The following is a 14,235-nucleotide window of genomic DNA, read 5'->3' on the forward strand; positions in this document are numbered from 1 at the left end:
ACAGCAAAGGGGGACTATCAGATCCAATTCTAAGGGGATACCTTGCAGTCAGTGTTGACCCTTGCTATGTCTAACCTTTGAAGTTATGCACTAGGTAGGTAACTTATTTTGCCTTTTTACAGATGAGGATCTGAAGGTGAGGGAAAGGGATTTCTCCCAGGCTGCTTAGTGAATCCGTAGCAGACAAACCCACTCATTCAAGTCCAAGCCTAAGAAGCTGCTTATTGGAACATACTCCACTCTTAAGGATGCTGTTTCAAAACTGCAGAAACACAGCTCATTGGAGAGATCTGGTTTGCTTATGCAATTTGAAGTAGATCACCTTTTTCTGTTCTGTGGGACTGACGTGCTGAAAATTAAAGGTTTCGTGATCCTGTTTCTAGTTTCTGAATGTGACATTTCCCACATCAAACTCTAGTCTCTTAAACTACAGCCTGTCCTCCTAGGAAGCCTCACAGAAGTCCCTTAACCCACTAATGGAGCATGACCCTCAACGTGGCAATTGTTGCTGTAGTACAGACATCATTTTGATGTACATGGGAGTATGTTTTATAGCAGGGGTCAGCAAACTTTTTCAGCAGGGGGATGGTCCACCATCCCTCAGACCTTGTGGGAGGTGGACTATATTTTGAAGGGGGGGGGGGAATGAACGAATTCCTATGCCCCATAAATAACCCAGAGATGCATTTTAAATAAAAGGACACATTCTACTCATGTAAAAACACCGATTCCTGGACCGTCTGCGGGCTGGATTTAGAAGGCAATTGGGCCGGATCCGGCCCCCGGGCCTTAGTTTGCCTACCCATGTTTTATAGGAAGGAAGTGTTGCAAGAAGAGAAAATATACACTTACACTGTTGAAAATTTAAGCAGAGCCTATGGGAAGTTCTTGCTTTATATTTTAGTCAGGGTGAGGCACTTTCTTAGAACTTCCATTACCACCTTTAATTCTTCCATCAATGCTTTTCTCACACTCATACTTTTGACTTTATAAAAGGAATTTGCACTGTTCCGCTCTTGCCATAAAAAAGAGTTTCCAGCTAAATCAATAGCACACCAACTTTTGGCAGATCTGGTAGAATTGCATAGAGTACTAAAAAAAAAGAAAAGGACATGTCATTTGAACTGCGGCCCCACATTTATGAAACTTCCCCACTCATCATGGAGAGGTGTGTCAAGCCCACTCCCTGCTTGCATTTAGGTGGGCTTTAAATACGTTTCTTTTTCAGTCTGTTCTTTATTTAAATGGTGAGTTGGACTTTAAACTGTCATTCATTTCTGTTTTTAAAAAGGCTATGGCTTTTTACTGGTTTAATTGGAAACAGTTGTAGCCTGCTGTTGACACTGATTTCAAGTGTTATTACATTAACTGTATTAGCCTATAAATGATTTTATTGATAAATAAGTAGATGTAAAATAGCCTTGGGAAATTTTAATTTCAAAAGGTTATTCCTCAATAACATAAATAAATGCACTCAATTCCTGCACATTTCTGAAAACATAAGGCTTAGTGAAAAGCAAAAAGTGCTATTATTCTGCCCATCATAGTTTTCTATATACGGTGATTTGTATATACTTATTTCATTAAGTCGTCACTGCCTCCAGTGAAATGGCAATCCTTCTCTGCAATGTGATGTCAGTAGTTAATTGTGTTCTGCTGAATGCTTTTGTGGGCATAAATTGGTACCCATTCAAATTGTGTGTGCATGTATCAGATCTATTAATGCACATTTACAGACGTATGTGACAGGGATAAAACCATGCATACAAATAAGCATCAAGGTTGTAAAATGGTTTATAAATGGAATAAGAAACAAGGTGTCAAGGTACTGTAATCTCAGTATTAATTCCCATAACTGACAAACTATACTTGTCCTATAAATAATATTTGGCTCTACAGTTCTCTTTATCTCTGAATGTGATGTAAGCTGGTGTCATGCTTCATTAGTAGCTCATACTAGTATAGATGTTTGGGGGGCTGTTTTGTTTTAACTAACTATTCTTAAAATGAAGGGTGGTATATAAATTTTAACAAAACAACCACCACCTTCTGATCTATGGTTACACCTCCTATCCCCTTTTGCAAGTACTTTAGTTAGAGTGCCCTCTTAACAGGCAAAATATTTGGTCATACCCAGCGCAGATAAACAGGTAGGAACTACTTTTCAGGACAAAGAAAACAGTAATTAAATCTGAGAGCAACAGCAATGTAATGCTTTACGACTGAAGTCAAAGTGAGAACAAAGTACTCCCATATGGAAATATGAATGTGGTTATGAATATAAGGTGTGGTGCCTTCTCACAGCTCACCTGAATACTTTCCACTATGATGGGAAACAATGGTTAGATATATACTGAGTTATATTATTTGTCCTAAATTACTTTATAGCTGCCAGCTACTGGGGGGGGGGGGGAGAAGCCTAGCCTGTTGCATTTTTCTGTTTTTAACCACAATTTGGTATGGATAAATCACCAGGGGACGTTTCTAAATGCTTATCACCTGACTAATATATGGAAATTGAGCTGCTGTCAAAAGCATGGGGTAAAACAAAAATTGGTAACAGGCACTGGTGATGGTAAATTACCTTAAGTATCTAGCGCTGTTTGTCTTTTGCAAATGGACAACAGAAAACCAGTAGAAAGCTTATAATAAGCATATTTGTGTTTTAATTGGTGGGATTGGATGCAATTATGTAGTACAGACAATCCTTCTTGTTTATGTGCATGAGTAGCTTCATCTAGGTTGGTTTCAACAGCTGCAGGAGGCTATGTATATAAATTGTGGTGGTTTGAGCATTGGGTTTAGGCTAGGAAGACCAGGGTTCAAATCTAATTAGGTGAACTTTGGCAACTCCTCCTTCAACCTAACAGGATTGTTGTGATGATAAAAGCAGAGAGAAGTAACTGTATGATCAGGCATTGGTTGTGTGGTCTCTGTGACTGGCTTTTTACTTCTAGCTCATAAGAGGCATGTAAGTTTTTTGTTGTTTTGACGGTGGTCATATCAACCACAATGTTGCAGAATGCAAAGTGCTTGGTTTTTTTCTTAAATTTGTAGCTCAGCTACTTTATTCCAATAAGCTCTAAATGATGTCTGCAGTTTTACACTAATTCTTTAACCTGAGTATGCATATTGGTGTGCAGACATGGATGGGATCAGAATACTATTTTGCACTGTTGGGGCAGATACTTTTCAGCTTGTTTTACCCGAGTATGTGGTTAAATAGCTTGGAGTAGTGAGGCCTTTGACTTCCCCCTTGATCCTCCCCTTCATGGTTTTGAAATCAAGGACCTAGGAGGTAGTGAGTGCCTCCGTAAGATAAGGAGCGGTTCCTGTCTCAAGGATGCAAAGCGAGACTTCTCCTATAATTGACTTTAAATTATTTGGCAATTAACAAATACCATTCTGTCTAACTTGCATTTTTTACAAAGCAAGATGATAGAGCGCATTGTGGCTTTTCAACTCTAGGCAGTTCTGTATTATTACTTGGATCCAGTCCAATCTGGGTTCAGGGTTATTTATGGGATGGAAGGAGCCTTAGTCACCCTGGTGGATGATTCATGATAGGGTGGACAGGGGTAGGATGCTACCTTGATAATCCTCCTGGACCTCAGAGGCTTTCAGTATGTACTATCAACTAACATCCTGGGTCAATTATTGGGATTTAGGAGGCTCTGTATTACAATAGTTCAGGTTGTTCTTGAATAGTCATTCCCAGAAAATGGTGTTGGGGGACTTTTGCTCTGTCTGGTGGCCATTGGCTTGTAGAGTCCATTTTTACCTGCAAGCTGTACAACATGAATTTTCCAGGAAAGCCATCCAAAGGTTTATACTGCATTGTTATCAGTCAACCTTTCCTTTGCACCCTCTGATCTCAGGGAGGCTGTCGGAATCCTAAACCAGGGCCTGGCAATAGTTCTGGAATGGGTGTGAGCAAATGAGCTGAGGTTTAATCTAAGCAAGACTGAGGTGTTGTGGGTAGGGAGATTCCGAGTTCTGGAAGGTGGCTTACAGCTGATATTGGATTGGGTTGGCGATCTTAGAATAGGAATGCTCCTGGCTTAAATATATACAGAAGGCCGACTTTTCCACAGTGATCCATGCTCTTACTATGTGCGCACTGAAGATATTGTAGGAACTTCAGCTGGTTCAGAATGTGGCGGCCAGAGTCCTATTGGGGACAAGGTGAGCAGCATCTTTATAATATCAGCTGCAGTGGTTGCCAGTTGTCAGGAGTGGGTCAGCAATAAATCACACAGACTAAGTTAACTCTTTATTAGAAGAACCAGGCTGCTCAGTAGTGCCATGCCTAGTGAGCACAGCAATTATTTCCCATAGGTTTTTCCCCTTTGAGGCAGTTGTGAGGACTGAGGGTCCCTGCCTTCCCACAGCTGTCTAAGCCTCCTCCTCTCCAAGACTCTGCCAGCACACCTGTCTCTGCTCCTCCTCCTCCTCCATTCCTCTTCTAGTTCTGGGAGACCAGGGCTGAGGGGAGGCAGTTGCAGCAGGAGACACCTTAGCTTGTTCTCCAGAGCCAGTGTGATGTAGTGGTTAAGAGCGGTGGACTTGTAATCTGGGGAACCGGGTTCGCGTCTCCGCTTCTCCACATGCTTCTGCTGGGTGACCTTGGGCCAGTCACACTTCTCTGAAGTCTCTCAGCCCCACTCACCTCACAGAGTGTTTGTTGTGGGGCAGGAAGGGAAAGTAGAATGTTAGCCGCTTTGAGACTCCTTCGGGTAGTGATAAAGCGGATTATCAAATCCAAACTCCAGACTGACTCATCTCCGCCTCTTGGCCTCCCTCTTCCTCAGATTCTCCTTCTGGACTTCTCTCTGCCACAGACTCCTCCTACCACTAAACCCTGTTGCCTCTTCAGCTTCCAACACCACCTTTTCCCAATCTTCTCCCTCTGACCACTCATAGCCATCCCACCACCAGTCCCTGAGCTCTGAGCCTTTGTCCCTTGAGTGTTCCCCAGCTGATGTCTCCCACTACTCCTCTGCATCCAGCCAGTCCAAGACACCAGTGCATTTTAGGCCAATTTAAAAGTACTGGTTTTAACCCTTTAAGACATAAATGGTTTAGGCCCAAGCTATTTATTTGAACACCTGTACCTGTACTACCCTGCCTATACCTTAGGATCTGCTTTGGATACTCTGCTGGCATGCCTGTGTCAAGAAGGGTGGCTACAGGGAGAGGTCCTTTATTCCCAATGCACCTGTATAAAATCTCTGTTGTAGGCAATAATAATTTGAGCACTGACAGCACCTAATTCTTCTACAGTCTGATCTTAAGAAGAATTAGGCATGTCTAAATAAGTTTAAATAAATAGGAATAATCATTCCCAACAATGTGTAGGATCAAACTTTGGAGTGAATATTATTGTGTGCAAACATTAATTTTTAAATAAAAGGCAATTAAAAGCTTTCTGCTGGAGGGTGGCTTTGAGTATTTGTAGAAATGGCATGTGCTTTTTGTGACTGTTCTTCCTGTAGTGTATTTTTACTCGTGCTTATGTTTTTAAATACCATGTTGCAAGTTTTGTGTGCAACAAGCAAGTAACAAATATTATCACTGTTATTATTAAGAATTGATATATTTGGAGTTTGCGGAATGCTAGAGGCCATTTAGCACTAGGGAATATTTGTCCCACATGTGAACAGTGTTAAACTGCAGGAAATAAGCCAAATGTATATTCTAGCCAAATTTTTTGCATCATTAGATGCATTTGAATCATCAAACAGTTTTATGCCTGATTCTTCAAATCAGTTTTATGCCTGCTTCTTTCCTCCCACCTTTGTTGACCTAAGCACTATACTGTGCAGGGGCGTCTTGAGTGAAACTTTTAAAGTTGCGCTGGTCAGTGGCCCCAAGAGTCCGGGGTCGAGAGGTAAGCAATCCGACTCCGGAGTGACGATCCAGCTCGCATCTTACTTTTCACTAGGAGGGCTCCGTCCAGCTCCAGAGCAAAGCGCAGCCGAGCCTCCCTCTCGGAGGGTCTGTCCGGGGAAGATACTAACCTTCCGGGAAGAGCACGTTTTATTCCCCCATTGCTGGGTGCGGGGGCTCTCCATGTTCCACATAGGTGCTTATTTTCCTTCCTTCATGGATGAACCATGAAAGTTTCCTTGCTTTTTTGCAGCTGTGGATTGCAAAGTCATGCACGGAGCGCCTTTTCCTGTTAGTATCTTATTGACAACGCAGCGAGCCTGGTACGTATTAAGGGATCTGTTCCCAGAGAAGCTGGTCGGGGTGGGGAGGGGATGGTTGGAGAAGCAGCCTCACTTAGTACGCGAACCTTCCTTGTCTGCCCAGCGGGTTGGCGAGAAGAGCCCATTCCGAAAAGTTGGCTGCACTTTCCTCCAGGATAGACGTGGAGAAGCGGAATGCAATTAAAAGTTGGTGGAATCCGGAGAAAAATCCCGGGGAAGTTTCTGCTGCTGGCTGCGGGAGGGAAAGGAAAGGAAAAAAACAAAATTCCCACATTTATATTTTTTTAATTAAAAAAACCCCCCAAAATCCTCCGACCTGTGACCGCCTTAGTGCAAGTTTGCCTTGAAGCAGCCCAAGTCTGCCCGGAAAAACCCGCCAGGCAAGCAAAACTGCCTCATATCTGCATACAAAGGGGTTGGGGGCGAGACAGTTTTAACGAAACTGGCTCTCTTTCTCAAGCATTTGCTTTTTGGGGAAAAGGAAAGGTCAAACAGCAACTTCTCGAACTGGCCTTTTTTAAACCCCCCCCCCCCTTGTTTGCTTAAACTGCATTACTATTGCTTTTTAAATGCAAAAAAAACCCCACGCAATGGGTTAAACTCTGCTGTATATCTCGGTTTCCAGCAGTGCATCTTGGCTGATCTCAGTAGAGTTAATTAATCATCGCACTGTCGTCAATTTAAAATCGAATTTAACCCATTGTTTGGTTCCTCGGCAGCCCTTGTGAGAGCAGTTGTACAATGAGAGCTGCAGGCCACCGCTGGCTTCTACCTCCTGCAGAAATAAATCCCACTCCAGGAAGCCATCTGCTTGAAAGAAGAGCAGAGGCAGCGGCTTGGTCCTCCCCCCCTTTCCCCTCTCTCTGCTGATATCTCGCTTTGAGGGGGGGGGATGAGTTTCTCTATATGTCAGTAGTATTGCTCAACAGGGCAGCTTGTTTAAAAGCCAGTTTGGAGGAGAAGCGGGCAGGAGGCTTGCCTCTGCATACTTGCCTCCACAGTCACCATTTGAGCGCAGGAGGCTGTCCATTTGCATACGAACCCTCTTGCAAATGCAACTGCCCCTGGAGTACGTGCAGATGCAAAAAGTCAGGAGGGAAGCCAGTCTTCTTGTCACACTGCATAAGCCTGAGTCATGAGCGAGCAGTTCTCTGTTCTGCTTCCCCAAAAAAGCCAGATCTGCAGGGGGCTGCAGAATCTCCTCAGTCTGAAGGGTCCTGACAGCGAGGGGCTTTGAGCAAGACACACTGGTGCTTGTATTTTGCGGGGGTGGGGAACTGTTGCATTTCTCCTTACAGAAAGGCTGGGCCTTTCAGTTGTTTAAAAAGGGGGAAGATGTGCATCTGATCCTTGCCGTCCACACAGTGTCTGTAAATGCACACACGCTGACTTATCTGTGTCCCCCTTGCCCAAACACATCGCAGACAGCGGCAATTGCAAGAAGTGTGCAGTGTCTGGAATTGCGCTTTTGAGTCCACCAGGGAAAATCCCTGCTGCTTTCAAGGTATACACTTCCTGGTTTTAATACCCAAGTGTTGCATTTATTGCAGACGAAACTGCCGTTTGAACTTGGCCATATTACTCCAATATGAATTGTGACAGGGAGACACGTGTCCTCAAGCGCTTGGGGAAATGGGTAGGGGAGCTGTGATTGGCTGTTGTTCCCTTTTGCGCACCGCATGTTCGGAGGCGTGTGTATTTCCTTCCCACTTTATGTGCTTCTCATAGTGGACACCGCTGGAATGCTGGTATAAAGCAGCTCTTACTGGCAGATCACATAATAAATGTTATATTTGCATTAGCTTGTTAATTGTGATATAATCAGGGATATAAGTGTTTGGAGCAGCTCTATCCTACAGCTGCTTGGATTTTTGATATGTTGCACTTAGTGCAGGATGAATAACATTTCTGAACATTTTCTTCTTAGCACATTTAAATAGGGTGAACACCCAAAGGTGTCTCTCCCTTGTATGTTTACTGTGTTTATTCCTGGACGGTCCCATAAAGCGCAAAGTGGTTCTAAAATCTTGTGGGAACAAATGGATTGATTGGAGTCGAATTGACAAGCACTCGTTTGCCAAAGCCAAATGAAAATGTTCCATTTCTAAAAACACAGATATGTAATAAGCAAGTTGTGAAACTCGAGAGATTCAGTCATCGTGGCTTAAAATATCATTTACATTCGATTTGAAAATGGACGGAACCCATTAAAAAAGTTGTCAGTGTAGCCCACAGTCCATCGTTAAGTAATTTATGTGTAATGGCTTTGTGCATAGATCGCTTGGATGTAGTGACAAAAGAGATGTTGGTACTGAAGCATTGCTTAGTGAGAAGAGTAATTGTATTAAATCTTGAAGCAGTGTGTAGATTTACTGGAAGTTTTGTATTCCGATGAAACTAGGGTTGTATTTGGCCACAGAGAGAGCATAAAGCCAAGGAAAACATCTCTCTTAGGCTTGATCTGGTCTAGGATTTTCCTTGTGAGAGTAGATGTCAGTTTGAAACACACTTGTGCCTGTAAGTTGTTCACTTTATGCAAGAAGGTGCATTGAGCTTCAGCGAACCCACAGCAAAATGCCTTCTGGTGCCTCCACTGGCAGCAACAATAGCGGTCAGCAGCAATGAGTCTAAATAAACTCTTGACACCACTGCCTGGACCTTAGAGTGCTGGATTTTTTATTTTATTTTTAAAAGGGGATCCCACAGTAGATATCACTGGTGGGCCCCGGCAGCTCCTCAAATATGTTTTGTGATGAAGCCAGCTTGAGGGAGAAGCTCATTACCTTCTGGTTCAGAGTTCATCAGTCTTTATGGGCCCATGGACACATTTTGGAATTTTGAGAAAGTGACAGAGTTTCTACTTCCTCTTCTCTTCCAACAGATAGAAAATGTGCCTAGGCACACATGCTTTTTGGTTTTCCACAGGGTGTGAGTAAAAATCTGTTCCAGTAGAATTAAATGTTACCTTCTTGAATCAGCATGATTTGATATGTTTTTCCTAAAAATACACCATCAGCTTTACACTGGCACATAGTAAAAAATTGCAGTTCTAGTGCAAAAACACTGATTCCAGGGTCTCCATGGGTTTTCATGACTTTTGCACAGGGGACCAACAAAACCACCAACAAATCACAGGACACATATGTAGACACAGATGAATGAATCAATTTATTTATTTTTTGTTGGGGGGGAGACCGTGTAAAATTATGAGGAGCCGTAAGGATCTGTGAATTGGCTCCATGCTTTTGCACCATGGCAGCACTAGGAATGGTGTTTTTTGTTTTTGTTTTACTCTGAAATTCATAGTTGCTAAAGTTTGCTTTAAGTGGATGGTGATTATTAGTGAGCCCAGTTACCCCAACCTACCTACCTGGCTCCAGAAGAATGGAGAAGGTCTAGGTGGCCTTCCTTGTCTTGACCTCACATCAGCCACAAATTCTCTTGTTTACCTGAGGGGAGCCAGCCTTCTCTCAGCCTTGGTGGTTCTTGTGGGCATCCATCTGTCTCGAGAGACAATGGAGTGCACCTCGGGGGTGAAGTCAAACTGCTGCCTTAGCAGTACCAAAGTTGCAAGTCTGGGCAGTGTGTAGGGAGATCCTAGGCTGTCCAGCCTTGCTGATGTGGTCCAAAGGAAAGCCGAGTAATACATTTGGCACCAGCTTGGCTGCAAGAGCTGCCGGAAGGAGGTTATGAGGCATCATCCAACTGCCTTAGGGACTGTACAGTGGTACCTCGGGTTAAGAACTTAATTCGTTCTGGAGGTCTGTTCTTAACCCGAAACTGTTCTTAACCTGAAGCACCACTAGCTAATGGGGCCTCCTGCTGCCGCTGCATCGCCGCCACCTGATTTCTGTTCTCATCCTGAAGCAAAGTTCTTAACCCGAGGTAATATTTCTGGGTTAGCAGAGTCTGTAACCTGAAGCATATGTAACCTGAAGTACCACTGTACTCTGCATTTGTGTAGGGTTTACTCCTTACCATTTTGATCTCACGAAGATATCCTGCAAGGTTTATGGTCAGAATTTGGGCTACCATCTGCATCTCACCTCCCTCTACAGCATGTGCAGAAACTGCCTTCTTGACCACTGGTCCCACTATGGGTCTCATCCGCTCATTTCGCCAGAGGCTGTCTTCACATGCAGGGAAAGTTCCAGACTCACTGAATGATCTATTGGTTACCCTTACCTGGCTTAGCTGGCCAGTCAAAGCCGTTTCCGGGGGTATGGCTGCTGTCACACGCTGACAGCTTCTAGGAGCCACGGGTGAGTGCAGGGTGGGGACCAAAGGTAGACAAACTACCCCAGGAGGACCATGACATGTTCCCCCCACCAGAGGTACTACCTTTCCCCTAACCCCCCCCCCCAAATCCCACTCAGCCTTGGTAATCCAGAGTTACTTCTGAGCAAGAATGCAGAGGATTCACTGTTAGCAAACTAATATCCTGGCTGCCCACTTCCCCTCCTTCCCCAACTCATTTTTTAAGGCTAATTCATACCTCTGGTACCGAGATAGTGAAGTCTGTATGTTCTGAGGAAATGACAGAGTGTGAAGTGACAACTTGCACAGGTTGTGCATAAAATTACAATTTCTGCAATTCAGTGCCTGATACTCCCCCCCCTTTCAAATTCAGTGTTGTTTTTAATTTGGTTAGCTACATTTGGGGAATATATGATCCCTTTCTTCTTAGGCCCCTTAGGAAGCTCTGTTCTCTTTTACTCTCCTTTTCTATTTCCCCCCCTCCCCCTCCCCCAACTCCAAATACAACTCTCTTTCTAAAAAAAATTTATCCCTCTCTTAAGCCTAGCCTGTCCTTTTCTTAGGCAATGGGTCATGTGACTTTGGCTTAAGCATAGCATAGCCCTGTGCCTCTGATAGTTACTATCAGTGGCATCTTCTCTTGGCAGTAGGTTAACCCTTTCCTAGTCAGACTTGGGAAACTCTTGACTTCTCCACAAATATGTTAGAAGTTCTGTATCTAGGAATCTAATACGTGTACACTTTCAACTCAGTTGAACACAGTGGGATTTACTTATGTATAAACACGTGTAAGATCACACTGCCTAAGTACTCTTACTAGAGACTAAGGCTGCAGTCCTAACCTCATTTACCTGGGAGCAAGTCTCATTGAATTCAGTTGGACTTTCTTCTGAGTAAACCTGAGGATTGCATTGTTAATGCCCATGGGACTTCAAAGTACACACATGCTTAGGATTTTACTGTAAGACTATGTATGGCTACTTAAACAACACATCTATCCCCACAGAATCTGGGGTGGAGCAGCATCCTTGATAGCATCTCAGTATGCATGCATAAGATCCCGCTGAATTTATGATACACTGAATTGAGGCCAGCATATCGAGGTCAGGGCATAGGACAGTGTAAGTGCATTGCTCAAAGCAGTTAGTCTGGCGCAAGGAAGGAGCAATAAATGTTGTTTTCATATCTGGATATTCCGGATTATGCATGCCTACCTATAAACAGTTGCAAAGCAGCATTGAAACATTACACTTGCGAGAACGTTCCTCAAGAATAGGGAGGATTCTAGTTTTTATCTTGATGAGATAAGCAATTGCCAGGATTATACTGCCTCCACCAAACTCTGGGAAGTATTACATTAAATTCCTAGCCACCTTAATGCTATATACAACTGGAAATCAATCTGGGTGTGCATATGAAATACGTACAAAAAGGCAACATATGAGAAAGAGTTATCCATTTGTTGGAAGGGAACAAGAGCTTGCTTCCTACTTCAGTAGACTTGGAACTAGAGATTTCTTATCTTTGCAGTTCCTGACCAATATTCTTACAGGAAGGGGATTTCTCAACCCCCTTGTGTCTTGCTTCATTGTTCAAGTGCTCTTCTATTTAAGGGGGAGAAATTGTATTCCTCCCCCTCACTTAATTAAATAAATGTTTGCATCATTAAATTCTTGTTAAATTTTGTCATATTGCAGACCAGTGTTCTGGTTCTCTTGTTCTTTGCACTACCACATTTTCTGGACACTTGAAGGGCTTCTGAATTTTGGCACTGGAATGCATGGGTGATGTGTGAGGCTGAGCCAAAAGCACATATGCAGCATGGAGGGTTGTGGAAGTGGTCTTCGTCTTAATTATACTTCTTTAATATTTGTGTCAAGCTGCAATGGATTGTGATCCTGTAAATTGTACTGTTTGAAAGTGGTCATTGCAAGACCATGAGGAAGGGCCATAGCTTATTGTTGGAGCATCTCTTTTACATGCAGAAGGACCCAGATTAAGTCCCTGGCATCTCCAGGTACAGCTGAGAATGTCTGCTGCCTGAAATCTTGTAGAACCACAGCCGGTCATTGTAGACAATGTTGAGTTAGATGGACCAATGGTCTGACGCAGTATAAGGCAGTTTCCTATATTAGTAAGATGCAAGAATAATTGTCATAGCAACACATAGCAATTGCAGAAGATGTATTCAAGTTGGGAAAGATATCAAAAATGGTGTCAGTCCTCAACAGTTCACAGCATTGATTGCAACGCTTTTGGGCAAATCTAATGAGTACCTTGTTCAAATATGGATGATTAATAGGGCTTTGAAGAATAGTATTTTAGGTGACAAATACTGTCTATTAGTGATGGGGGCATTTGTGAATCTATAGCACCTACTGGCTACATAGCAATTCTTCCTCTTCATCCTGCTCAGTCTGGAAAAGCTGCATTTGACAGCTTTAAACTCCATTAAACTCAGTGGGACTTACTTTCCTACATAAGATTGTGCTATGTATCCTTTTATATTTGTTTCTTTGGGAGTCAGCTGGATTCTTGTGCTCAACATGGTGGAAATGGAACGGTTTTGTTCAACATAAAGTTGCTGCATATATATGTCTGTACATCGTATTTTAAGGCATGTGATGAGCCTTTGTGAATTCCATGTGGAAGGGCTCAGCTACTGAAGAGAGAACTGTGCAAGAAAAAGTGTCTTGCAGAAAGCAATATGAAAAATAAGGGGAAATGTGCAATTCCTTGGCACATCCAAAAGAAGCTCTGCACACCCGATGGTTGGAGCAAGCATAATGATTACCACATTGCAGCTACTATAAATTACTCTCAAATGAGGACTCTTGATGTGGCAGCTCCTCACATGGAGTGATTTTTATTAAAGCAAATGTTGATGCACAAGAGGCTTGTAATGGTATTTAATGTTATTGGCCATGCATGGTGAGCCATCAAAAGCTCAACACCAGCAAATCGGTGGGTGAATGTGACTGTGACTATGTGGTAGTTGTAACCTGTATAACCACCCAGTCATCTTGTTCAGATAAGTTGGATTTACAATGCACTCCCGTACATGTCTACTCAGAAGCAAGTTTCATTGAGGATATGAGACTTTCAGATAAGTTTTCATAGGATTGCACTGTTGGACTCTAGAATACATTTAACTTAGCTGGATAGGACGATACATTACATTTCCCCCTCCTCCCTTTAATCTTTCTTGTTGGCATTATTTAAATGTACTCATACTTTTCCAAACTCCTCTGAGTTTTGCTTCTCATCACAATAAATCACTGCATCACATATTTTAGAGTGGGTTTAAACAAAAGCAAACAAAAGAGCATGCCTAAAATACAACAGGGATATCCCTAGCTTTCTTCAAAGTGTGCAGGGATCTTTATCACTATTGGTGAGGTTGCAGGGAAGTTAATAATTTCTGGAAACAAATCCTGGGGGAATGAACAAGATTTTAGGTCTACAATCCTTTGCATGCTTAGTTGCTAGCAATTCCACTGAGTTCAAGTGGCATTTACTTATGAGCTCAAACTTGTTTTAGATCTATAAATGTAGTGACTATGCCAAAAGGAAATGTTGCTAAGATCAAAGAGACACATTTGGAAAATGAAATACAGTGAGCCAGCAACTTAAAACACATTTAACTTGTACACATTCAGCTTTACATGCTTGGCAATTTAAAAATAAATAAAAGGGGGTGGGAATCCAGGAAAAAGCTGTGCCAAGCCCATCCATCATTATACCCAATTTATTTTTAGTATGCAAG

General features: G+C 42.8%; 1 protein-coding gene across 2 annotated transcripts in view; it reads left to right on the plus strand.

The window, feature by feature from the left end:
• Nucleotides 1-14,235, plus strand: part of TET1 (tet methylcytosine dioxygenase 1) — a 74,734-nt gene that overhangs the window by 2,093 nt on the left and 58,406 nt on the right. The window contains exons 2-3 of one of the 2 annotated variants that reach the window (XM_083740569.1): nt 5,811-5,890; nt 6,143-6,212. The gene's annotated coding sequence lies outside the window, so the exon portion shown is untranslated. Of the gene's footprint in view, nt 1-5,810; nt 5,891-6,127; nt 6,213-14,235 lie in introns of those variants that run through there. The other variant, XM_083740568.1, reaches the window with a different exon arrangement.

This window comes from Podarcis gaigeae, assembly GCF_964106915.1.
Source record: "Podarcis gaigeae genome assembly, chromosome: 5".
Classification (NCBI taxonomy): domain Eukaryota; kingdom Metazoa; phylum Chordata; class Lepidosauria; order Squamata; family Lacertidae; genus Podarcis; species Podarcis gaigeae.